Here is a 26,999-nt window from a genome sequence, read left to right as displayed (position 1 = left end):
TACCACTCACCAACCTCCATAGTTCAACTCATATATCACTACCTTTGGGTATAGAATGCCTATAGATGTAGTTATAGAATAAAAATGTATATGTCTGATATGCAAAAACCTGCGGCACCTCAGAGACTGCGCCTCACACTGACCGTCTTGCTGAAATCATGTATACTCATGTGAAGCCACATTCATATATCCCTACCATAGTGGACCTAGCCCCCCTATTTCGTCTGAGTACCAAAATGACAATAGGGAACCCCATGATATTGCCTGACATGCGCCACCCCATCTTTCCCACTCGAGTGCCAGGAATCAAGATGGCGCAGCGGAGACAGGGTAGTACTGCGCATGCGCCAGGTCTTTACCAGCCTGAAGCCCGCTCGCTCCTCCCTCATGGGGGCCGGCCACATTACAGGGAACCTCACGATATTGCCTAAACACGCGCCACCCCCTCTTTCCCACTCGAGTGCCAGGAGCCAAGATGGCGCCGCGGACACAGGGTAATATTGCGCATGCGCCAGGTCCTTAACAGCCTGAAGCCCGCTCGCTCTTCCCTTACGGGGGCCGGCCACGTCACTTGGACCCACCCCCCATGTGCCGGCAACGGCCGGATATCCGACCTGGCCTCTGGTTAAATACACCGCGGCGTGCACCGCAGTTACCGCACGCCGTGGATACACACAGACCGGCCATCCAGGTATGTAACCTTGTTCCTGAGTAAGTCGGTTTACAGGAACATAACACCTATGTTTGCTCACCATGTGCTACAGCTAGATGACATGCACCACTGAGAGGTTTTGACGGTCCTCCCTCGTGCCACAGGTTCTTGCTCTCTTACATTGCATTGGATTGTATATGCTATCCTCCTCCCCAGGGTGTCCACAAGGGTGTAGTGTGAGACCACACAACCTGGGCGTTCCCCATGACTATGGACTCGCTGGTCACCCTGGTCAGCTTACACGGTACAACTATCATGTATTTAACCTGCCATTATTGCCGCTTTGTATGGTTCCCTTCACCCAAATTAGGCTCTTTGTATCCCCTGCTCTAATCATGTTCTATCTAAACCATGCTCTAATCATGTCGTCTTCAAATCATGCCTTATTCCCCATGAATTGTGATTTCTCATGAATTTTACTCTAATCATGTTAAGTTTTGATACCGATGCACTACAACTCCCATCCCCCCTTTTTTTTTAATGAATTGATGTATGTGGGCTCCTCATGTATAGGTATAACCATGAAGGATAGTTGTCCGCAACGATGCCCACCCTGAAGTAAACTATTTAAATCAATGTAGAACCAACATGTGTCTAACATGCGTCCTTATTGATGTTGTTTTTGATGCTAGTATTCCACCGCTCTTCCTCGTATTCAATGTGAAACCTCACATCTGGGCCCCATGCATCCGTTGCTGCATAGAGGAGCCATCATTCACAGCGGTGTCTACCATCAAAACATGAATCATGCATGTAATTAATATGAAGTCAGTAGTCCCTTGGACGATATGAATTATGAATGATTTATTGAAACAATAGTTGAATCACGGATGAAATTCCCATCTATCAAGGAGCAGTAATTGAGATATATATATATATATATATATGTGTATATATATGAATTCCTATTGATGTGTATATTAATTTTTTCAGTTTTTAATTGTATTGTTCTGTGTTTATTTTTGCATTTATAGCTTGACAAAGGGCACCGAATGGGCCCGAAACGTTGCAGAAAGCAATAAATGTCATAAAATAATTTGAGAATGTACCACTGGTAAATAAAGGTTGAATAATAAGCTACATCGGTGTGCTGTTTCTGAAAAACTTATTTAAAGCCATGCTCCTAGACTGGTTTGAAAATTTCATTTAGAACATCCTGAAAGGCCGTCGCCTGAAGTCTTGGGTACGGTGGCCCGCATAAGAGGAGGGGTACTGTCACGGGACGCCGAGGCACTCGCTCTCCTCAGCGCAGTCGGCGTCCCTTTGCTGTGCCAGAGAGAGGACGCGCACAGCGTCCTCGTCTCCTAGGTAACAGTGGGCGGGACGGAACTGCCGCGCACGTCTTCTCCGCGCGGCCGGCGTCCTCAGTTCCCCCAGTAACCAGGGGAGGTCCGAGCACCGAGCTAGAGACTCGGTGCTCGGCTGTTCTTCCCGGTGCGGGTCATGTGGCGCTGGCCACGTCACATGACCTCAGCCTGCTAGTATTTAACAAGCAGCCTGTTGGCCACAGGTTGTCTGGCGATTGTTTGGTTTCCTGCATACTTATCTGATCCTGTGTTCCCTGACGATTCTCTGCCTGCTCCTCCTGTACTGCGCATCTCTCCTGGTATTCTGACCCCGGCTTCCACCTGCCGATTCTTTGCGGACTCCTGTTGTACTTCGTTTCTCTCCTGGTATTTGACCTTGGCTTCTCCTGACTATTCTCTGCTTATTCCTTGGTACTGCGTAGCTCTCTAGGTATTGAGCCGGTCCGTTCACGTTCCGTTATTTGTCTTGTCTGTCTTCCCAGCACGTATCCTGTCATCAGGACTTGCGAGGCAGTAGGCAGGGCCAGGGGTGAGAGTGGAGCGCAGTGGTCACTATCCTCCCCCCTGTGTGTAGTGTACGTGACCGTCACAGTCACTCTGCTGGCTGCTCACACACCTGGGTTCCTATGGAAACTCAATCTACAGCAAGGGCAGAGAAGAGCGGTTAAAAACAAACTGCTCCAACTTGCTCACTTCACTGACGGTTGCCATCTTCAAACGGTTGTAGTTTAAAACTTATAAATCCTACAACGAAGAGCTTTATATTGTGAGAATCACAAGACCCAGACCTACATTTTTAAGCATAGTATGTCTCTATGATTTTAAAAATGAAGGCACAGTCGCAATTTAGAAATTTCTCTTCAAATTTGACTAGTGCCGTTTTAATGAATGTCAATGGGCGCCATGAGTTGCAAACAAATGGTCATATTGTGAAAACTATCAAGACTATGGCTCAGCCGTGGACATTTTTAGTGGCAGCAGGGATAGCTGAGCGTTTTGATATAAGATTTGTGTAGGTGGGCTTAAAAATGAGGGAGTGGTGGCACTTTAGAAATCATATAGAGAATACTGGAAGACTGGCACTCTCAACACGTGGAGTCGTATGGTTTAAATGCAGATCACAAAATTTATTAATAAGTACCTAAAAGGTTAAAAAGTAAAAATGTGTAAACATACACTAACAATAATTTAACACAATCTGGTGCCAGTGATGACAAATAATATCAAAGTCATATATTCACTTATTCTGTGTTGCAGGTCTTTTTTATAATAGTTCACCGAAATGTTTATAAAAAAGGATATAAATGGCAAGAAGAAAAGGATCCTCCTTCTTCTTCTCCTTAGTGAAAGAAGATCCAATGATGTAGATGTTTCAGTTATATTAAGCTTTGAGTATAGTGTTCCTTTTTATATCTTAAGTGGACTGTATAGTTTGGCAATTTGGGATATATCTGGTAACAACCCACTATGTGGGCTTACCTTTATGCCAGTCAGTCCCTCTGATGTTTCAAAGTGTGTTTGATAACAACCCACTATGTGGGCTTGCCTTTGTGCCAGTCCGTCACTCTGATATTTCAAAGTATATTTGATAACAACCCACTATGTGGGCTTACCTTTTCCTTCGTGCCGGTCGGTCACTCGGACATTTTGGGACCTGCTGGAAGCCGGCGTCCCGGCTGTTCCTTGGTCAGCGTCCCACGTGGAGTCAGAGACGGGTTCGTCGTTCCGGAAGTGACGTATCGGCACTTAGGATTTTGCTCTTTGGTTTTTTCTTCCGGTTTTCTAAGGCTTAAACTTTGTTGCAGCCGATCGGATTTACAGTGCACTGTTATCCCGCAAGATGTAAGGAATATCTTCTTATAAGTGGGTCATATCTGAATCTTTGGTCGGATCACTGGAAACCAAACGCGTTTCGGGGACACCTCTCCCCTTCTTCAGTGGCAACAAACGCATACAAACGATGGAAACATAAATAAATGTAAACTGCATTATTGCTATACTTACTTTATGAAATTTAGATTTTTTTTCTTTGTGTACATTTTTTATCAAAGTTATGTTGGGTCCATCTACCATCGACAAGATTTGTTCCAACAGATGGGACCTACACGAACAGACTTGACAAAATTTAGGGCAATGAAGAATTCACCTACATAATACTCTGATTAAAAGCCCTGGGCAGGTGGGCATGGAGCGCATGGTCCAAATGGGGATAGCGACTCCCCCAAACATACACTGCAAAAAACATAGTTAGATCAGCTCCTCCAAACAAAATGAAAATGTGGTTCAGGTGTACTTTACCATGGCTGCAATGTAATTTGTGGTTCTCGATGATGCCAGGACTGCAGGCAACTGGAAGAGATCTATAACTGCATGGAGAGGGAGTCAGGATGTGATATGATTAGGTAGAGTATTAGAAGTACTGGTCCTGATCCTAGTTTAAACTGGTGTGGGTAAAATGAGATCTCCCCATTACTCTAACCCCTAATATTTGCCCTAACCCCTAATGCAAATGCTAACCCCAAAGACTAACCCCAACCCTAATAGTATCCGTAATACTAATCCTAACCTCTCCCCTAATATTTTCCTTTAACTCAAATACTTACCATAATACTAACCTCAGCCCTAATACAAACACTAATCCTAACCCATAATACTAACCCTCCAACCCTAATAGTATCCCTAATACTGATCCTAACCCCTTACCCTAATACTAACGCAAACCCCTAACCTTAAAGTGGTATTCGCATCACAGACAATGGGGGAATATCGCTAGGATATGTCTCCATTGTCTGATAGGTGCGGGTCCCACCTCTGGGACCCACCCCTACAACGAGAACGGTGTCCAGGGTCCGGCCACCACCAAGCGCTGCTCCCATACAAGTGAATGGGAGCGCAACGCACATGTGCGGCCCCCGCTCCCATTCATTTCTATGGGGCCGACAGAAATAGCCAAGACAGCGTTCGGCTATTTTCGGTGGCTCCATAGAAATAAATGGAGGGCAGCTGCGCATGTGCAGTGCGCCCTCCACTACTTTCACTGCTGCGTTCTCCGTGTAGATGTGGGTCCCACCTCTGTGCGGGTCCCACCTTTATCAGACAATGGTGGCATATCCTAGCGATATGCCCCCATTGTCTTTGATGGCAAAACCCCTTTAATACTAACACTCCAGTACACACTACATGTATTATACTGTATAATAGATACAGTGTGTATAAATAGATTAAGGCTGACAAGTCAGCCTGCATTTGTGGGAGGGGCGCAGGCACCCATAAAACAGAGGCACGCCCTCATCTTACTTGCGTGCGTTTCCGGTGCCTATTCCCACCACGAACGTCTCGCCCTTTGCAGCAGCGCAGCTCATCAGGTAAGTAGGGTCCGTCGGGTCCCTCCGGTCCACCGTCTTCTTCATCCTACCTACCGGGTAAGTAACACCCACCTCCGCCTTCCTTCGTTCCCCCACCACAGCACAGAGTAACCCCAGTCACTCACCTACTCCCGGCTGGGCTCCACCATGGTTCTCGCTTCCGGCGCAGAGCACAGGGGGGTCACGTGGGACGTCAGGCACGTACGTCACGTCAGGCACGTACCGCCCTGCTGTCACGTGGCCCGGCTCCCTCTCTCAGCTCCGGTCCGCGCTTCCTTCCGGCTCCCATCGCGTCGCTGGTCCTTCTCTTGCCCTGCACACTCCGGTGGGGGGGGGGGGGGGCAGAGCCAGTGATGCGGCGCGGGGGGGGGGGGGGCGCTTTCATGGGGCTGGTCGGGCACACCGGCGTGGAAGGGTGCCACTGGAAAAAAAAAAAAAAAGTCAACATTTTTTTTTAACCCCTAACAACGCACTGTAGCAGTCACATGATACCGCTCCGCATCGCGTCCTATCAGCTGCCCCTTGCTGGTTCAGTCTGGTGTCTGATTTACAATAACTCCATAAGATATCACACCACGTCCCGCTGGCACTTGGCCATACATCAGGCCTTTAGTTGGTAGATACGGGTTACTGATAGCATGACAGGAAAATTTCCACAAGATTAAGGCTGCGTTCACACGGGCGAGATTTCTGCGCGGGTGCAATGCGGTAGGTGAACGCATTGCACCCGCACTGAATCCGGACCCATTCATTTCAATGGGGCTGTTCAGATGAGCGATGATTTTCACGCATCACTTGTGTGTTGCGTGAAAAATCGCAGCATGCTCTGAATTCAGCATTTTTCACGCAACGCAGGCCCCATAGAAGTGAATGGGGTTGCGTGAAAATCGCAAGCATCCGCAAGCAAGTGCGGATGCGGTGCGATTTTCACGCATGGTTGCTAGGTGACAGTCTATTCACTGTATTATTTTCCCTTATAACATGGTTATAAGGGAAAATAATAGCATTCTGAATACAGAATGCTTAGTAAAATAGCGCTGGAGGGGTTAAAAAAAAAATAAACAAATTAACTCACCTTCTCCTCGCGTAGTTCCCAGTCTCTTCTGATGAGCTGTCGGCTAAAGGACCTTTGGTGACGTCAGATCACATGCTCAGATCACATGTACCATGTGATTGGAGCATGTGATCTGACGTCACCAAAGGTCCTTTAGCCGACAGCTCATCATTAAAGAAGTAAAGAAGAGACCGGGAACTACGCGGAGGAGGTGAGTTAATTTTTTTTATTTTTTTTTAACCCTCAATTGATCACCTACTATGCATTCTGTATTCAGAATGCTATTATTTTCCCTTAAAAACATGTTATAAGGGAAAATAATACAATCTACAGAACACCGATCCCAAGCCCGAACTTCTGTGAAGAAGTTCGTGTCTGGGTACCACAGTCGGTTTTTTATCACGCGCGTGCAAAACACATTGCACCCGCGCGATAAAAAACTGAACATCGGAACGCAATCACAGTCAAAACTGACTGCAAGTGTATTCCTACTCGCGCGGGTTTGCCGCAACACACCGAGACGCATCCGGACCTAATCCGGACACACTCGTGTGAACCCAGCCTAAAGGGACACAGCAGGATCCCTAGGTCATGGGTGGGAAATAAATGGCGCTGTCTCTGGACATTTACGTGCCCCCCTCACGATACAGATGCAGACCCTGGGTGCTCTACTGTTCTAGCTACATATCGTCAGCCAAGGTTCTCTCAAACAGTTCCGTCTGAGCCGACCGTCGCCTATTCCACTCTGCTACATCTGCGGACGTTTTTCGGTAAATACATAAATTTTCCAACCACACACTCATTCCGTCTCTCAGTCCAACGTAGTAATGTCACTGCCAGTCACGGTTGGCCTCCCCAGGGTTGGTAACTTCCATTCCTATTGTCGCCCGCTTCAGGCTCCCTCTGTCACGCTGCAGGTTCACTTCATTGTCATACCACAATGTTCATTACCTGTTCGCTTCAAGCTCACGTCTGTCAATACCATGTTGTTGCCTGTCACGTTTCAGGCTTACGTTTCAAATGCCATCTGTTGCCTGTTACGCTTCAGGCTTACGTTATAACATACCATATCTGTTGCCTGTTACGTTTCAGGCTTACGTTTATAAAAAAATACCATGACTGTTGCCTGTTACGTTTCAGGCTTACGTTTTTTAATTTGTCATCTGTCGCCCGTTACGCTTCGGGCTTACGTTTATAACATTCCATGTCTATTGCCTATTACGTTCGGGCTTTCGTTGTCATTTGCCTTATCTGGTGCCTGTTACACTTCAGGCTCACGTTCTTCGCTGTTGCCTGTCACGCACAAGGTTTCACGTTTTATTATTTTTTATCGCTGTTGCCTGTTACGTGTCAGGTTCACGTTGTTAATTACTATTTCTGTCGCCTGTCATGTTTTCAGACTCAAATCCATATTCTATTTCTCCGGTACGATTTCAGGTTTGATGTTCATTTTCTTCTGTTTTCCAACTCCCTGTCTGGGGCCACGTCTTTGTAGCTTCCTTACGTCATTTCACACTCTAGTCTGGCCAGGTCCTCCACAGTAGCGCCCGTTTTAGAGCACTAGGCACTCGCTCACTCACTAGTTCTCCTTCAACCACCATTCACGGCTCGGGTGTCTCTTTCGAAATACAGGGCCTCCAGCTCAGCTATTAATTTTCTGTTTGTCAGCTCGCAGCTGCAGTATGTCGCATATAATTTCGAGGAAGCCCTATCGATTCCTGAAACACCCGCATCCGAGCGGCCCAGCTCTTCATCTCTAAGGAGTTGGACAATTCCTACGTTAATTGCGGAACTTAACAGGAGAGGGATCGAACACCCTGCTTCCGCCCGAAAGGCAGAATTATATAGACTGCTGATGGCTGAACCAGCAGTCCCAGACTTGGAGCAAGTCTCCATGTCCACCCTTCAACTATCTCTGACACAGCTGCATTCTATGATGAATAACATTGCGTCCTCAGTTTCGGACGTGCAGTCCAGACTCCTGGCTGTCGAGTCCTACCAGGGGCTGGCATCTGGCCGGTCCGCTTCACCCTTGCCTGTAGCCTACACTTCAGGGCCCGTTCCCCCAGGTAGGGTCCTAAGCGCGCCTGAAGTAGCTCCCTCGCATTTCATCCCCAGCAACATCAAAAAAGATATCTTAGAGGGTAAAGACATCAATCTAGCGTCCATTCTAATAGCTACTCATGACACAATAGATAGCAAAACAATTGCTTGCGGCGACGTGTCCATCGTCCTTAAGGCCAGGGATCCCCGCCTAAACAAGAAGCTGTCCATTACTGAGTTCGTCCTCGCGTTCAGTTTATTTAGGGATGTCATTTGCTCTGTCCATCCTGAGAGGCGGGAGGAGTTGGATACTTTCCTTTACAGAGTCACGGACTTCGGCCATAAGTACGGTGGCCAAGCATTCTATGACTATCATCGCTCTTTTTTAGCCAAAGCTGCCGCCGTGCTGGTCCAATTCCAACACATCACACACTGGGCTGCCATGGACGTGGAGCTTTTTTGCCGGCACTTCGCATGGCTCAAGGCCCCGGCATGTGCCTCTTGTGCCAATCCATTGCCCACTCTGCAGATTGGTGCCCCAATGCAGGACCCTCAACGTCCCAGGGCAGATCCCTTCCCAGTAGTTCCGGGTCTCTACAACGGTCTGGTCCAACCATGGATAACCATAGTTTTCCTGGGTAACAGCCAGGTGTGTAACAATTTTAACTAGAACGCCTGTTACTATAATAAATGTAGTGCCCTTCATGTATGTGCTGTGTGTTTCAGGGCTCACCCCCAAATGGCTTGTCCTCAAAGGTCCTCCAGGCCATCCTGACTAACCGGGGTCAACTTGGATTTACTAGCATCCCTTCTGCAGAACCATCACAACCCGCAGTTTGTTCAATTTCTGGTCTCCGGGTTCGCTACAGGCTTTCACACAGGTCTGGTAGTCCACTTGGGAGGGTCCTAACCTCCAGTCAGCAACCAGGGATCCTGAGCTGGTGGGGACTCTAATAAAGTCAGAATTAGAGAAGGGGTTCCTCATCGGTCAATTTTCCGTTGTTCCGTTTGACCTCTGGAGAATCAACCCATAGGCATTGTGTCAAAACAATTCACTAATAAAAAAACGTTTGATCTATGACCTGTCTGTACCTCATGGCTCCAGCATACCCAGCTTAAACTCCTTAGTTCCCTCTGTGGAGTTTTCCATGCGCTATTCTTCCATAGACGAGGCCATTCAACTCATCCTTCAGGTGGGCAGGGGGGCATGGTTGGCCAAAGCGGACATCGCTGATGCTTTCAAATTGCTGCCCATCCAGCCGCAACTTTGGAAGTTTTATGGCATCAAGTGACAAGACCAGTACTTCTTTGCAAATCACCTGACTTTCGAGTCCAAAAGCAGCCCCTGGCTGTTTGACCAGTTTGCGCAGGCTTTGCACTGGATCTTGGTCAACCACTGCGACTGTCCGCTGGTCATCCATTACCTGGATGATTTTTCTTTTAATAGAAAGGCCAGATTGCAAGCCAAGCAAGCTCCAGGCTCTTCTCCAGCTGTTTTCAAACCTCAATGTGCCGGTGGCACCCTCAAAAATAGAAGGCCCCGCGACGGTAATCACCTTCCTGGGCATAATCTTGGACACAGAGAAAATGGAGGCCAGGTTACCAGCTGAGAAGCTCACAAAGATCAAGGATGCTATCTCAAAGGCGGTGGGCAGTAGGACGTGTGTCAAGGTAGAGTTGCAGTCCCTACTAGGAATGCTAAATTTCGCCACCAGAGTCATGCCCCAAGGTAGAGCCTTCATGTCCAGACTCCTGCAGCTACTTCCCTCAGCTCCCGAGCAAGACAGCCTCATTACCTTAGACGCCCAAGCCATGGCCGACCTGGCCATGTGGAGGGATTTTCTGGCCGCATGGAACGGAGTCTCCATGTTCGTTCCGCAACTGGGGCCAGCATCCACCTTGATTTTCTCGGACGCCGCCGCCGGGGTTTCGCGGCAATCTGTGGAAATCAATGGTTTGCGGGCTCCTGGCCATCAGAGGTTTCATCGGCCAGAGCCGCATTGAAATCATCCCCCTTGTTGGAGTTCTACCCAATTGTGGCGGCGGCCCAGGTCTGTGGTAGACAATGGGCCAATTCTTCCGTGGCGTTCATCACCGACAACCAGACAGTGGTTGATATCATCGCCAAGGGCAGATCACAGTCACCCCAGATCATGTCTTTTGTCCGCAGGCTGGTTTGGCTCTCGCTGCAATTTAATTTCCATGTGTCATGCAGGCACATTCAGGGAATACGTAATGTCGCCGCAGATGCTTTGTCTCGTTTTAATTTCAATACTTTTTTCCAGATCATGCCGGAGGCAGACCGAGTGGGGCTACCTCCTCCGATGTATCAAACTCTAGTAATGGATTAAAATCATTCATTTCTTCAGCAAAGTCTTTGATACAGAAGTCTCTGTCTGTTAACACGGCCAGGAATTACAGAACCGCTTGGAACACTTTCAACAGTTTCACACTCCTATATCCAAGAAAGGACACTGACAGGACCACTTACATCACAGCTTTCATAGCTTACTGTCATACTGACCTCAAACTGTCTTATAACACTATCAAGTTATACTTGGCCGGAGTCCAGCATTTTTCCATGTTGGAGGATCCAGAGAGTAGTTCAGTTTTCCTGTCCCAGGCAGTTAGGGCGACACTCAGGGGTGTTCAGAAGAGTAGCGGAGGGGCCATCCCGAGTAGGCAGCCTGTGTCAGGGGAATTTTTTAGGAAGCTTTCCACCTCCCTAGATGGTTTTCCTTTTGGGCTCTATTCCAGAACAGTCATCAAGGCTGCCATGTACCTTAGTTTCTACAGGTTCTTAAGACCCGGCGAATTTACCAGCGTTTCGGCCAGGACCAAGGGTTTAACCAGGGGTCAGCTGGTATGGCGCGGCGACCATTTCTCCCTATACCTCCTTACTTCCAAAACTTCTCAGGTGGGGCCACCAGTAGAGGTAAAGTATTTTCAGGCTTTCAATGCATGGTGTCCAGTTCAAGTCCTCAGGAGTTTGCTGGCAGTTTTGGGGGACTCCGCCCCGGACAGTCCTTAGCTCCCGTTTAAAGTCAGGGCCATCACGGTTTCCCAGTTCATTTCACACATTCGTATCCTGGCTTCTGGTTTGGGCTTCGACCCCAAGACAATTTCAGGGCACTTCTTCCGCATTGGGGCGGCATCCGCTGCTTCAAAGCATAACGTCCCCGGCCATGTTATCCGTAAAATGGGCCGCTGGCGCTCCTCTTGCTTTGCACGTTATATACCGAACCCCCAGGCTGAGATATCCAAGGCTTTTCGCAGTTTGGTGTTGTAAGTTTGTTCAGCTGCAATAAAGGTACTCTCTACTCTACTTGGTTGTTTTTTGCCCCCTTATAAGTCTACCCACGGCATGGCTAAGGGCACACCTCCAGCCATTTATTTAGGGCAAGCAGACCATCATTCAGTTAGGTCCCGGTCCTTCCGTAGCCATGACCACAAATAGATTAAGCTTGCATTTGTGGGAGGGGCGCAGGCACCCATAAAACAGAGGCACGCCCTCATCTTACTTGCGTGCGTTTCCGGTGCCCCACTCTCCCTCCCCTTTTCTTTCCATATTCCTCAGGGTATGCCCCCTTATAGGTCTACCCACGGCATGGCTAAGGGCACACCTCCAGCCATTTAGTTAGGGTAAGCAGACCATCATTCAGTTAGGTCCCGGTCCTTCAGGGTACTAGCTCTCTTCCGTAGCCATGACCACAAATAATATATACAATAGTGTACTCCTATGTGAGGTATTAGGTGTCATTTATACCTTGTACCTCCCATATCAGTACACTGCTGTTTATACTATATATACAAACTGCATCTATTATACCTCTTACCATGTGACCATTGGCAACATTTGACCTGTGACCATCTGTGAGACCAACACTCACATCCTCTGCACCAGCTCCTCAGGGACTCACTGCACAAGCACAGCGCAAAAATGCCAAAATATTGTTGTGCTTAAAAAGTCGCAAAGCAGAGCTTGCAATTTTTTATGCCAAAAACAAGTGTAGCATTCTTCATAAATGACCCCAATTATTCATTGATCTACTGCTACTCTCTTTCTGCTACCACAGCTCCCTTCCGCTCAGTGTGCAGTTGCATGGCTGCTTCTAATTGTAATCAGATTCTGCTATAAATATTTCTCTGCCCTCTCACTTCTTGCCTGAGATTAGGTTATCTAGTCTCTAGTTAACAGCTAAAGTGATATATCCTGTCTGACTACCTGTGTACCGAACTACAACCTGACAGACTCTGACTCCTAGCCAGCTGCCCTGACATTTACCTTTACTCGGATTGCTCTATTGCCATATGCCCTGACTTCGGACTTGTCTCTTGAGTACGCTGCCTGCCTTAACCGTGGCCTGTCTCCTGACTACGTATGTTGTCTGACCCCTCAGTGTCTTGCACCAGTGTCTCTGATCCCCATGGGTTGTTTGCAGGGGCAGATTGACAATGGCGCTTGCAGAGCAACTGCTCCAGGCACCACTGCCAGGGGGGCCCCAGTCACCAGGTCAATTCATCTGGTTTTTGGGGACCCCTGAACTCAATTGTGTCTGTCTCCACAGGACACAGATACAATTGAGACACTAGCAACACCAGGAAGAGTTCCCTTGCTCTGTGGTTCTGGCATTTTCCTGTGATGTAGGTGGTGCAATAACATCATCACACTGCCTGCACCATTCCACAGGAGAAGACCTGCCAGAAAAGACCTGGCTCACCGCATTGCTAAATTGTGGGACAGGGGACAGGTGAGTATATAGTGTGCATGCCTTCCAACTTTAGAAAACCGACAATTTTTTCATACTAAGCCACGCCTCTAACTCCACCCAAAGCATAACTATACACACCAAGTTCCCTTAATGCCCCCATATAGTAATTATTCCCCTCTTTGCGCCAGAACATAGTAGTAAGGCCCACACTGTGCCCCCTTCACAGTAGTAATGCCCACATTGTACTAGTTCACAGTAGTAATGCCCCCATTGTGCCCCTCATAGTAGTTATGCCCATTTTGTGCCCCCTTCACAGTAGTTATGGCCAGATATGTGCACCCTTCACAGTTGCTATGCCCAGATATGCCCCCTCACAGCAGTTATGCCCAGATGTGCCCCCTCACAGTAGTTATGCCAATATATGTACCTTCTTCACAGTAGATATGTCAAGATGTGCCCCCTCAGAATAGTTATTCCAAGATGTGCCCCTTCATAGTAGTTATGCCAAAATATGCCTCCTCCACAGAAAATATGCCAAGAATAGTTACTCTGAAAGGGATTTTCATAATCTTACTTTTGATACATCACAGATTAGACATATATTATACAAGCCTCATCTCTTGTGGCATGCAGTACATCGAATTAGCACATATCACACCCTACCAGTGCTGGACACAATAGCAGCATCCCTGAACAAAGGAGCTATTTAACATCTCACCTCACATACAATGAAACGAACTGAGATAACCTATTCAACTTATTAGCATGTAGAGGAAAACCTGTTCAATGTAAAATAGCTCTTTTGCAAGTATTGTATATAGCAAATACCAGCATTGTTTAACAAAGTTTCAACTGTATTTTGACAACACATGTTTCCCAAGGCCTCTTAAGAAATACCAGGATTGTTCCAATTGGATCTTGAGAGACAATATGCGCCCACCCCCAAAAAGCCCTATAAGTATGTGCTGAAAAATAAAGATGTCAGATATTTAACAACCTAAGTTCAGTCTGGGCTGGTTATTTACCTCCTGATCAGAAGCAAACCGGATATTCATTGCACAGGGAAATATTCATGGGTTGGAGGTCTGATGCCTCATCATATAACCATCATAAACCTGCCTGAAGAAAACCGCTAACAGTTTGGTGTCAGAAGTGGGATCCACCAAAATACAGTATTGGGTAAGTGATTCTATATTTAAGATATATATTATTACTGCCCTATACTGTAAGAGTGGATTATTTGAACCCGGTAAGCGCTTCTGATAAGCGTCTCCCAGGAATCTGATATTCCTAAAGAAATAGAGGGATCTGAAGTCCCAGAGGAATCTGATATTCCTAAAGAAATAGAGGGATCTGAAGTCCCCCAGGAATCTGATATTCCTGAAGAAAAAATGGGGTCTGTAGTCCCCTAATCTTAAAAAACAGTATTGTGTGCAACGAATATCCTTTGCTAAAACCTGTATATTGCTGTATAGTTGCTTAAAGGGACACTGACAGGCCTTCTGAGCATAGTTAGCTCTTTATATGCCCCCCTAGGTCTTATAATAAGTTCCCAATTCATATAAGTATTATCCCTGTGCGCATTATAAAACGTTAAAAATAATCTTTATAATCACCTCTCCTTTCTGCCCAAGGGGCGTTCTTTGTGGCGCATTTGTGCCCAGCCGCGTCCCAACTGCCGGGTCCTTTGACACGCCCATCTCATTAGTATTCACTTGGCGCAATGTGATCCCGGCGAGCGAGGGTGCCGGGTGCATGCGCATGATCTCCGAATGTCGGGGACTGAGAAATACCGCCCAGCGAAGTGAATACTAATGAGATGGGCGTGTCTAAGGACCCGGCAGTTGGGACGCGGCTGGGCACAAATGCGCCGCAAAGAACGCCCCTTGGGCAGAAAGGAGAGGTGATTATAAAGATTATTTTTAACGTTTTATAATGCGCACAGGGATAATACTTATATGAATTGGGAACTTATTATAAGACCTAGGGGGGCATATAAAGAGCTAACTATGCTCAGAAGGCCTGTCAGTGTCCCTTTAAGCATTTTTAGTCGTTATATATATATATATATATATATATATATATATATATATATAGTTGAATTTTACTGTATAGACTGTGTATAGATTATGTATAGATTGTATGTGAGTTCATGCTGAAATTGAAGGTATAAAATTGGCCATCAATAGTTTAAAATCTGCCATAAATTCAGGAGTAGTTATGAACCTGAATTAGAAGAAATAGGATAAAAAACCCACATAAACTGATAAGCATAAGGTTTATCAGTAAGTATTTTTGCACTGAACACAAACATAATCATCCTTTGATAGACCTCCAAATTCAGCTGATCTCACTGTATATTTTAGCTAAGTAAAAATGGGCAATTCTTATGGTAAGGAGGATCCCAAAAATAAACTGAATTTTTAATTTAGAACTGAAAATCATGTTCCGAAAATCTGCTGCAAATCACTCTATGGTGAAACTGTCTCCTAAAAATTAATTGGGGGAAAGTCCAAAATTGTTTGTCCAGAGGTGTTTAGGTCCATTTTATACTGATCCTTGGGTTGATAATATGTGTAAATGGACAGAAGGAATGAAATGTACTGACCCGTTCCCAAAAGAAGGGTCTTTTTCATATGGCCATGATCAAGGGCCTATGTCTGAAGGACATAGACACTTTTCCATGGTACAAAGGAGACCCTCATTGGAATAAAATGTATATGAAAACTTGTGGCCAAGCATGGCTATCTGTGCAAAAGTTTTGGACTGACTTGTGCAGTTTAAACACAAGACAACAAAGTAAAACCCCCATTGTGACTCCAACTCCTGTCCCACCCCCATATCTGCCATTGTACCCTGTAGAAACAAAATTAACAACAGAATCAGATGATGAGATATGCGCACACTTGACTCTACCACAGGTTCCTGGCTTTACAGAACCTGTGGAACAGATTTTGTCTGAGCATGCTAATCAGCCTATTGTACAGTCTGCACAGCCCAGTAGAACAATATATGCAAGGGCATTAAAGATTCAAGGGCTGACCAAAGACTCTAACGGTCTATGGTCAAAGGGAGGAGTAGTATCTGGATGGGAAGACCCTTCCCAACCCAATGGACAATGAGTCCATTAATTCTGATGCCTAGAGACTTGCAGCAGATACAAGAGGAATATGTGGCAAAACTGATTAAGAAATTAAATTGACTATGACGATATTTCGCTCTTGTTTCCCTTGCCAACAGGTGCACCAACCCAACCCTCGTCTTACAGGAATAGATGGCGCTGGATTTTCTTTTAGCTTCTTAGGGGGGTTTCTGTGAGTTTATAGAAGAGGACTGCAGATACCAGGGATAAAGTCCAGGCCCATATGGGTAAGGTCACTGTAATTCAGGACAGAGATAGGGCTATTACTGAGGGATAGAATCCTTTCGCAGCTTTGGGTGGTTTTGGAGATTTCCTGTTTTCCATAGGTAACTGGTTGAAGGAAATAGGAGTATATATATCCTCATGTTGTTGTTTTTCTCTTTATCATATATATCCTGGTGAGATGCTCCTGCTGTTTGATCGATTGGATCGCCCAGTCACGTGCAGAGAATCACATCCTCATCGCAGCTCCCAGATACACCATGGATCAACCTATATCTTTGATGGAAAGGATGTCCAACTAAACGTTCATCGCCACGCCACACCTTACCACATCAGGACCTCGCTCAGAGTCAACTCCCCGAAGAATCGAACCGAAGGATGGAGCATCATCATGGAGGCAATAACACCCAAGGAGTATCACAATCAATAAGGGCAAGCTGAGGAAACCGAAGATTCAGCAAGAGACTCAAAGAACACAGGGGACATATTACAGAGAGGAGGGAACTGTCGTGGAAAGTTTTATTAAGCATAGGATGACTATAGTAGACTTTCTTTTTGGCTTAGGAATGGTATGTAGATTTATTTTCTATATGCCTCCCTGTGTAAGGTCTGACCTGATTACGGTTATGAGAGCGTGATAGGGTCAGGTCGTTGCAAGGGAAATTCTATAAATCAGCACTCTGGTCCCTACTTCCCATGTGAAAGCCGCCACCGTTGGTTTGAGAGGGATCTAATGGCTGCTTGCTCTGAGAGCAATGTTCTTAGTGAAGGCTGCCAGCGGGTCTCACTGAACCATGGGCGCCCCAACATGGAACATTGGTTGGTGGGACTGGTGTCCATGTGAATGCTATATCACCTTTATTGGTCGACCCTGTTTTAAAAGACCTTCGTCAGGGACTTATCCCCCCTTTCGGAACCATGTCTAACAGAGATTCACTGTGGGTCAGTAGCATATTTGTACCAGATTAAATAGATGTTGTCCGATTAGGGCCACATTTGTTTAAAAGAAAGCTGATTCATTTGGGAGCATTTGCACATGTTCTGGGTGTGGTAGTGGATGGTGAGTGTTTGAGCACCACCCACCGGCACTCTCGGGAAATGTGCGAATGTGTACCTTCCAGGTCTAAAAGGTATTTCTATTGGTCAAGGCATGAGGTGTAATGTACCTGCCTATCTGTAACATTACTGGGCAGCCATGTGCCATGGAGGGCGGGTTTAGCCCAGTAAAATGTCTAACCCGAATAATGTAGAGCTTGCATGCCTTATCTTCTTTCTTACTTTCCTTTCTTCTCTCTCTTCACTATGCAGGAGATTTTTTCCTACTGTGCGCCAAATTACACAGAAGTTTTTTTTTTATCTCCTTCATAGTCTTTAGTGTCTTCATGTGTCATACCCACACACACGTTATATATATTGTAGGGGTTTAGCTCTTCTCCGGGGGTGATTCACACAAATATCGTCGCCAGACACCAAGTTTCTGGTCCAAACATCACTTTATTTGGCTCCTCAGCAATCCAAACATAAATAAACACCTGCCCGGCTGGGCTCTAACTAAACATATAATATCCTGACTCACCTAAAGTCACAGTTCACACCCTGTGAACACATGCGGCTTTGTCAGCCAATGTCCCACAGCCTCCTGGCTGTACAGAGCACAGTACGCCCACTGTCTCCAGTTCAGTATTTCTTGTGGGGGATTGGGGCTCAGTAGTCTGCCTGACTATGGCCCTGCGACCCTCCCAGGTGTCGCTGCGTCCCCCAACTCCAGGCTATCTCCCAGCCTTGTGGTCCCTCAGCCTTGCCCAGCTGAGACCACACAGACAGAGCCTCCAGGCCTTTGTCCACAGGTAACACACTACCCCCTTTCTGACACTCTGGGAGGTGCCTTATGCCAGGCTGATTACCTCCAGCTTCTCTCACCTGTGGTGGAACAGGGGTGTGGACCACACTATCCACCCCTTCCTTGCCTCTAACCTGAGTGAGACCTGTCACTGTCTCACATATCCCCCCCCTTTGTTCAAGCCCGTGAGGGTGAACACCTGCATAACCACGGGAGGCTGGTGAGAGGGTATCGACCTGGCCTGGACGTGGGGAACAGCCACCCACCCTGCTCTTTGGCTGCTCCCAATAAGAACCGGCCCAGATTGGCTTTACAGCCACACTAAGTAACCCAGTGTCAGCGAGCACTAGCTGCCGCTGACACAGAAAATTACCGGTTCTTATTTCACCGAGGCCAGGAACCTCGGTGACACGTACCTTCCCTTTGTTCTGCCAGACCCACGCCAGCAGAGCTTGGTTCATCACCAAAACCAACATCTTGCCTAACAGAAACTGCCTAAAGGCCTCATGTGCCAATCTCATGGCCAGATACTCTTTTCTTACTCTTTCCCGAGAGATGATGATGCGCTGTCGTATATTTTGATCTCTCTCTCTTTTTAGATCCTCTGGCTCCTGTACATGCGCCTCATGTCCTTTCTTGGACTGCTGCAGCTCTTGCCTGAACTGTTCCCAGTCATAGTCATATCCCGACACTTTCTCCTTTGCTTTGCAGGGCTCCTTCAGCAGAGCATGCTTGCCCCTACTCGCTTCTTTTACGTGCATCTGGGTCACTTCTTCCTTCTTTCCAACAGTAGATACTCCAGCTACTATGACAGTTTTAGAGACCTCTGCTTCTTTAGCGGCTTTTTCCACTTCAGCCGCGGCTCCCTTTGGCTTAACTTTGGTCTCTGTAGAACCTGGGGACTTCATGTCAACCAGCATATCGGCCTTAACTTTTTCAGTCTGTCTTCTTGAAGTCTCCAGTCTCTTTGACCGCCTTCTCATCCTTCTCGGACATGGCACCATAAACTTGCCCTGTTAACCCCTCCCCCTCTTTCTCATCGAGGCAGGAGGCACCAGGGTCTTCAGCAGACTCCTCGTCTTCTGTCATTTTCTCCAGAGGCTCACCCAGGACCCTGTTCTCATTTTGTGGAGGAGTCAGGAGATACAACCCATCGTAATAGCCCGGATCCGAAAACTGATCATTCACCTCCTCGTACTTCTTCCCCAGCAGGCTGCTGGCTATTTGGAAGGCCTTGTATGCAGAGGGGACGTCTTCCAGGCCTAGGCTACACGCTACCACGGGTCTGAGGTCTTCGGCATCCACAAAAGCCCCATCATCTGGTTTAGCAGAAGCATCTTCCATCTTCTCTGCCACAGCCAGCACCACAGTGCCACCCTCTCCAGTCCAATTTTTAACAGGCTCTGGCTTCTTCACATCTTCCAGAGAACTCTCCTCTTCAGGTTTCTCACCTTCCACCTGCTGTTTGAGAGCACACTTAGATTTCTCCAACTCATCTTTTAAGCTCATGAGCTTTTCATTCTCTGTTCTGAGTTGCTTGTTCAGCCTCTCCAATTCAGCATGCTCCTCAAGCGCTTTTTCCAGGGCTTTAGCCAAGGAGAGGGCCTTGGTCTCCTTTTCCCAAGCATCAGTCTCTGTTTGGTCACGTTTTTCACCATATCGAGCCGAGATGTATTTCTCTTCAGCTAGGAGCCAGTCACATTTCTCCTGTTTCTTCGCTGGATTAGACATAACTTGCTTCTGGTGGTCCAGGTCCACCATCATATCATCCAATCCTCGCTGAAGTTTGTTCTTGGTTTTCTCCACCTTTTTGTATGTCACACCCTGTTTCTCCAGGCGCTGAACCACCAACTCCATGTTTTTCAGCAGTTTCTTTTCAGCTTTTTGCACAAGCTTGTGGGAAGTGCCCCGCTTTTTGGCCTCCGGTTCCAGCTGCTCCTTGCTCGGCTCTGCTGCAGCAGATGTAGGAGTTTCACCATTCTCTTTCTGGCTCTCCTTCTTTGCCCTTTCTGAAGCCTTCTTCAGTTGCTCTGTGAAGACAGCTAGTCCCGTCTATAACGTTTCTAGGGAGCGTGAGGAGAGAGAGAGATCATCCTCCTGTTTGCAGCTGTACTGTCGTGTCAGGTCACCTACAACTGTCTGGATATGGGCTTCAGACCCTAGGCTGACGTCACCCGACTTAATTCTCATCTCGTCAGATATAACTGTCTGGTGGCTACTAGTAACCACCTTTGTTTCACAGGACCTTGACATGGTAGCTTCACTCTCTGGGTTGCTATCGGTCACAGCACATAAGTCACCTATACCGCTCGTGTCATTATTAATTCTGACCTCTAGGGGCACCGATGAGCTAATCCCCACCTGGGACACTTCCTTAGTAACCAACCAACATTGTGGAGACTGCATTTCCCCCTCTGGTATGTGCGGTACACCCTCTAACCCTATCATATTCTCCTGCACCTTCAAACACTGAGCTGGAGCTGGGCTTTGCTCCACACTAGTTATAGGCATGTCTTCAAACTTTTTGATTACGTCATATCGCGCTTCATGAAACATAGCAGATGCAGAAAATAAAGTTTTATCATCATTTACATTTTTACCACCAGGGGGCGCTTCTCCCCTGACCACAACCTGCAACGGAAAAGTTATATCACTGTCACCACATATTTCATATGACATCATATTTTCCTTGCATTTCCGCACTTTTGTTACCATCACTTTGCACTTGACCAGCACCATTGTTTCCAATGGTCAATATTCTTTCCCCATGCAGGTCAAAGTGAAGCTCCCTTAGATCCTCACTTAAAGGAACAGGTACAGGTTCTGCAGGAGTTTCGTCACTATCTGCAGAAGTGTCTACCTTACCCCACAGCAACACCCCGATATCACGGCCCAACACTCCCTCATGCATGAGCGTATCTGTAACATCAAGTTCATCAGTCTCTGTTCTCAATGGAGTCTCCCGCTCAGTGAAAATCAGCGGATAGTCCTTATCCGCACGACTGTCCAGCACCTTTATTATTTTACCAGTCTCAGGTTTCAATATTGTGCTGCCTCTTACCCGGGCTAGCATGGGATCCCGGATCCTTGTCATCCCAAAACTAGCTTTGGTCATGGGCAACTGAGGTAACACAGAAACCTTCTCCCCTGTAGATTTCTGCGAGGGAGCAATCACAGCAGGCTGATCCGCCTGTCCAGACACAGACTTATTACCTACCGGCCCAGCAGGTATCCCCTGCCGCCGGCTCACTGTCACTGGGTCTGCTACATAGTTAATAACAGGAACAGTCTTACCCTTTGTCAGGGCCGGCGTCATAACCCGGCATCCCCGGGCAAGTGCCGGGGCCCAATGCTTCTGGGGGGGCCCACTGAGCTGCTATGAGCACTTCCATCAATACAGATGGGAGCTCTCGCTGCTGTCAATTCACATACGCAGTACCCCTCTGGTGGGCCCCCTGAGCTGCAGAGACTCAGGACACGCCCCCTCTACACAGGACACGCCCCCTCTACACAGGACACGCCCCCTCTACACAGGACACATGCTGCCTGAGGAGACTGGAGAGAGACCGCACGGCTGGAGCTGGAGCAGAGAAGTGTGGAGACAGTCTGTGAGTGAGTCTGCACTGTGACTGTCTCTTGTCTGTGGGACAGACGGAAAGGGGGGGACTCTTCCATCTGTTGCTTCATTCTATTTAGTGGTTTTACTGTTTTATTAAGCAGTTTGTCTCCATGACACCTGCCCCCCCATATCCTGTCCTATATCATCCTCATGGAGCCCCTGCTGTCTCCTTTCCTCCCTCATGTATCCAGAGCTCCTGTCTCCTATTGCTGCCCTGCACAGACTTCCTGCCACTACTTGTTGTATGAATCCCCCTCAGAGCCCCTTCCACCTACTTGCTGTGTCCACCCCTCCTGTCCATCCAGGGCCCTTGTCTCACTCTGCCTCTCATTATGGTGGCATCTGAACCGCATTCACCATAAAGGACCTTCTAATGTCACAGGGTCACGTGACTGTGCCCCCCACCCTGTACTGTGCCCTCTTATACCCTTTTATCTGGTCACTATATGGCGGTGTTATCACTATATGGCGGTGGTATCCAATAACTGCATGGCCATAACTGTATCCCCTTCCCTGCCCACACCACTTTTGTTAGACCTGGCATGAGCGGGAAAAGATACAGATTGCGGTGTTAAGGACCTTTGCGCCACATCTGTGTCAGAAATACGCCTAATATAGACGTATTTCTATATAATAAATGACCCCCTAATTGTATTATTATTCGGGGGTAGGGCTAATATCTTTATATTTTATAGATTCTAGTGTATTATACTGTGCCCTGTATTTCCCAGTAGAAAATGATCCTTGGGAAGCACAGTCCTAATCCCTGACCACCAGGACCAGTTAGCGCTCTGTCAGTACATGGCGGCCCCCCCTCTCCGCCACACTGCTCCGCTGTGTACTGGTGCTTAGGGTACTTTCACACTTGCGTTTTTCTTTTCCGGCATAGAGTTCCGTCACACGGGCTCTATACCGGAAAAGAACTGATCAGGTATGCCCCCATGCATTCTGAATGGAGATTAATCCGTTCAGTTTGCATCAGGATGTCTTCAGTTCAGTCGTTTTGACTGATCAGGCAAAAGAGAAAACCGTAGCATGCTACGGTTTTATCTCCGGCTAAAAAAACTGAAGACTTGCCTGAATGCCGGATCCGGCATTTTTTCCCATAGGAATGTATTAGTGCCGGATCCGGAATTCAGAATGCCGGATCCGTCCTTCCGGTATGCGCATGCGCAGACTGAAAAAAAAGGTGAAAAAATAAATGCCAGATCCATTTTTGCCGGATGACACCGGAAAGACGGATCCGGCATTTCAATGCATTTTTTAGACTGATCAGGCATTTTTAAGACTGATCAGGATCCTGATCATCTTACTAATGCCATCAGTTAGCATACATTTTGCCTGATCCGAAACTGCTTGCCGGATCTCTCTGCCGCAAGTGTGAAAGTAGCCTTATTCTGACACTAGGGCTGGGTTCACATCCTATTTTTTCCATCCATTTAATGTATACCAAAAATGTCTGCGTTAACAGATGCCTCAGACTGATGCCGTACAGTGGCGTCCATTTGTATACATCAAACCGATAGGAAAAACGTACTAAATTTCGCTGTGGGGCCCAGTCAGTTCTAGCTACATCACTGCACATCTCCTTCTCTCCTCCAGGCCTGTCTCACTGCTGCAGCGGGCCGCCGTAGAGAAGGAGCGCAGGGAGCTGCGGTTAGTGAATGACAGGACCACCAGCTCCCCTGCAATGATAGGTATGTGAGGGGGCCACTGGGGGGTCATTCATCACACTGTGAGGGCCCCTTACTCAGTATAATGACTCCCAGTGCCCCCCATTTAGTATAATGATCCCCATTGACCCTCCATTTAGCATAATGACCACCAGAGCCCCCATTAAATATAATAACCCCTTGTGCCCCCTCCATACAGTATAACCCCCAGTGTGGGGGCGACTGGGGGTCATTATTCTGAATGGAGGGTCACTGTGGGGTCATTATACTGTGAGGGCCCTTTACATAGTATAATGACCCCCAGTGTCCCCCATTTAGTATAATGATCACCAATGACCCTACATTCAGTATAATCACCCCCAGAGCCCCCTCCATACAGTATTCCCCCAGTGTGGGGGCTACTGGGGGTCATTATTCTAAATGGGGGCGACTGGGGGTTATTATTCTGAATGCAGGGCCACAGGTGGTCATTATACAGTGGGGGGGGGGATTGGGGGTTCATTATACTGTGTGAAGGGCCACTAGTAGTCATTATATTGTGTGAAGGGCCACTAGTAGTCATTATACTGTATAGGGGCCGCTGGGGGTCATTATACCGTGTAGGAGCCACAGGGGGACATGTCAATGTAAAAAAATGCCTCATGGGGGCCCACTGGGATTTATCGCCCAAGGGCCCACATGAACCTGGAGCCGGCCCTGCCCTTTGTAATCAACCATTCTGGTAAAGCAGTGTCATTCTCTCCAGCGGACTCATCAAAGTTGTGGTTGCTCCTAGCAAAAGCTTTACTGCACCTCCGCACTTCCTCTCTAGGACTCCGGACACAGTCGCAGGGAAGATACGCACTCCTGAGAACCGCGCCGCTCTCCACCTCTTTGTCTTCCCGACGGTTGCCCTTGGCAACGGCATATCTTTGCCTTTTATCAGGAACTCCGCTCCACAACTGCCCAAACAATGGAAAGTCCTTGCCCAGTACAAATTCCACTTCCAGTGTCTCACATTTTAACAGCTCCCATTGCACAGAGCCATAGTCCGTCACAAAGGTCAGGGACACCGTAGTTTTTGTCTCTGGCCCCCTTGTTACAAAGTCCAGAATATTAGGCAGGACCCGAGACACTTGCTGGCGGGAGTCTAGACTGACCCCCAGCGGGATTCCGCCGATCACCAACTCGCAGGATTTCTCCCACGGGCTATACCATTTTGCAGCCATTTCCACTGCTCAGTCTCTTGTACTGGGCTTCTGGCCCTTTAAATCCTGCACTGTTTGCACCACAGAAAAAAAAAGTCCAGTTTAACACCAGCAGTCTCTGCTCTGCAAACTAGCAGGCTTCCAGCATTTTTACTTATCAGCAGGGACACCTGCCCGCATCCGACACCAATTGTAGGGGTTTAGCTCTTCTCCGGGGGTGATTCACACAAATATCGTCGCCAGACACCAAGTTTCTGGTCCAAACATCACTTTATTTGGCTCCTCAGCAATCCAAACATAAATGGTACAAAATAAACACCTGCCCGGCTGGGCTCTAACTAAACATATAATATCCTGACTCACCTAAAGTCACAGTTCACACCCTGTGAACACATGCGGCTTTGTCAGCCAATGTCCCACAGCCTCCTGGCTGTACAGAGCACAGTACGCCCACTGTCTCCAGTTCAGTATTTCTTGTGGGGGATTGGGGCTCAGTAGTCTGCCTGACTATGGCCCTGCGACCCTCCCAGGTGTCGCTGCGTCCTCCAACTCCAGGCTATCTCCCAGCCTTGTGGTCCCTCAGCCTTGCCCAGCTGAATCCACACAGACAGAGCTTCCAGGCCTCTGTCCACAGGTAACACACTACCCCCTTTCTGACACTCTGGGAGGTGCATTATGCCAGGCTGATTACCTCCAGCTTCTCTCACCTGTGGTGGAACAGGGGTGTGGACCACACTATCCACCCCTTCCTTGCCTCTAACCTGAGTGAGACCTGTCACTGTCTCACAATATATATATATATATATATATATACATACATACACACACACACACACACGGCCTTAGATGGAGGAAAACGTACAGTGATCCCGTTTTTATATATATATATATATATATATATAAAAGTTGGGATCAATGGTTGGATTGAAAGGGATTTTCATAATCTTACTTTTGATACATCACAGATTAGACATATATTATACAAGCCTCATCTCTTGTGGCATGCAGTACATCGAATTAGCACATATCACACCCTGTCAGTGCTGGACACAATAGCAGCATCGCTGAACAAAGGAGCTATTTAACATCTCACCTCACATACAATGAAACGAACTGAGATAACCTATTCAACTTATTAGCATGTAGAGGAGAACCTGTTCAATGTAAAATAGCTCTTTTGCAAGTATTGTATATAGCAAATACCAGCATTGTTTAACAAAGTTTCAACTGTATTTTGACAACACATGTTTCCCAAGGCCTCTTAAAAAATACCAGGATTGTTCCAATTGGATCTTGAGAGACAATATGCGCCCACCCCCAAAAAGCCCTATAAGTATGTGCTGAAAAATAAAGATGTCAGATATTTAACAACCTAAGTTCAGTCTGGGCTGGTTATTTACCTCCTGATCAGAAGCAAACCGGATATTCGTTGCACCGGGAAATATTAATGGGTTGGAGGTCTGATGCCTCATCATATAACCATCATAAACCTGCCTGAAGAAAACCGCTAACATACTCAAAGATGTCCCGCCTTCATAGTTGCTATGGTAAGATATACCCACTCCACAGTAGATATGTCCAGTTGTGCCCCCTTCATAGTAGTTATGCCCAAATGTTCCCCCTCAGAGTAGGTATTCCCACATCCCCCCACCTGACATCCTGTTCTGTCCTTTTAAAAAAGGGCGCCTCCTTAGAGCACACATTGCTCATGCCACATGTGCAGAACAGCAGCAGCATCCAGCCCCTGTCCCAGCAGTGCCTCTCCGCTCACACACTGCAGACATGAGAAAGGGGCCATGCACCCTGAAACGCGTCGTCAATAAAAGAGCAATACTTAATCTGTGCCTCAGTTCATGTCTCACACCTACTGACTATCCATCCAGAGACGTGGCAGATATCATACTGCTGCTCATTCCTGTGCAATTCTCCTCCCCACTTAGCCACCGCCACTGGGGTTCCAGATAGCATCGACTGCACAAACCCTCCACCACTATAAAGCATTCACTGGAGTGGTGTCCAGTCACACACAGCAAATACAGGTGAGCAGGCTACATACCCCACCAGGGTCCTTTCACCTGTACATACTTACCCTATGAGCATCTTCTCCTCTCTCTTGTTTTCTG

The sequence above is a fragment of the Bufo bufo genome, chromosome 4 (assembly GCF_905171765.1).
Source record: "Bufo bufo chromosome 4, aBufBuf1.1, whole genome shotgun sequence".
NCBI lineage: Eukaryota > Metazoa > Chordata > Amphibia > Anura > Bufonidae > Bufo > Bufo bufo.
This window is presented reverse-complemented; position numbering follows the sequence as displayed.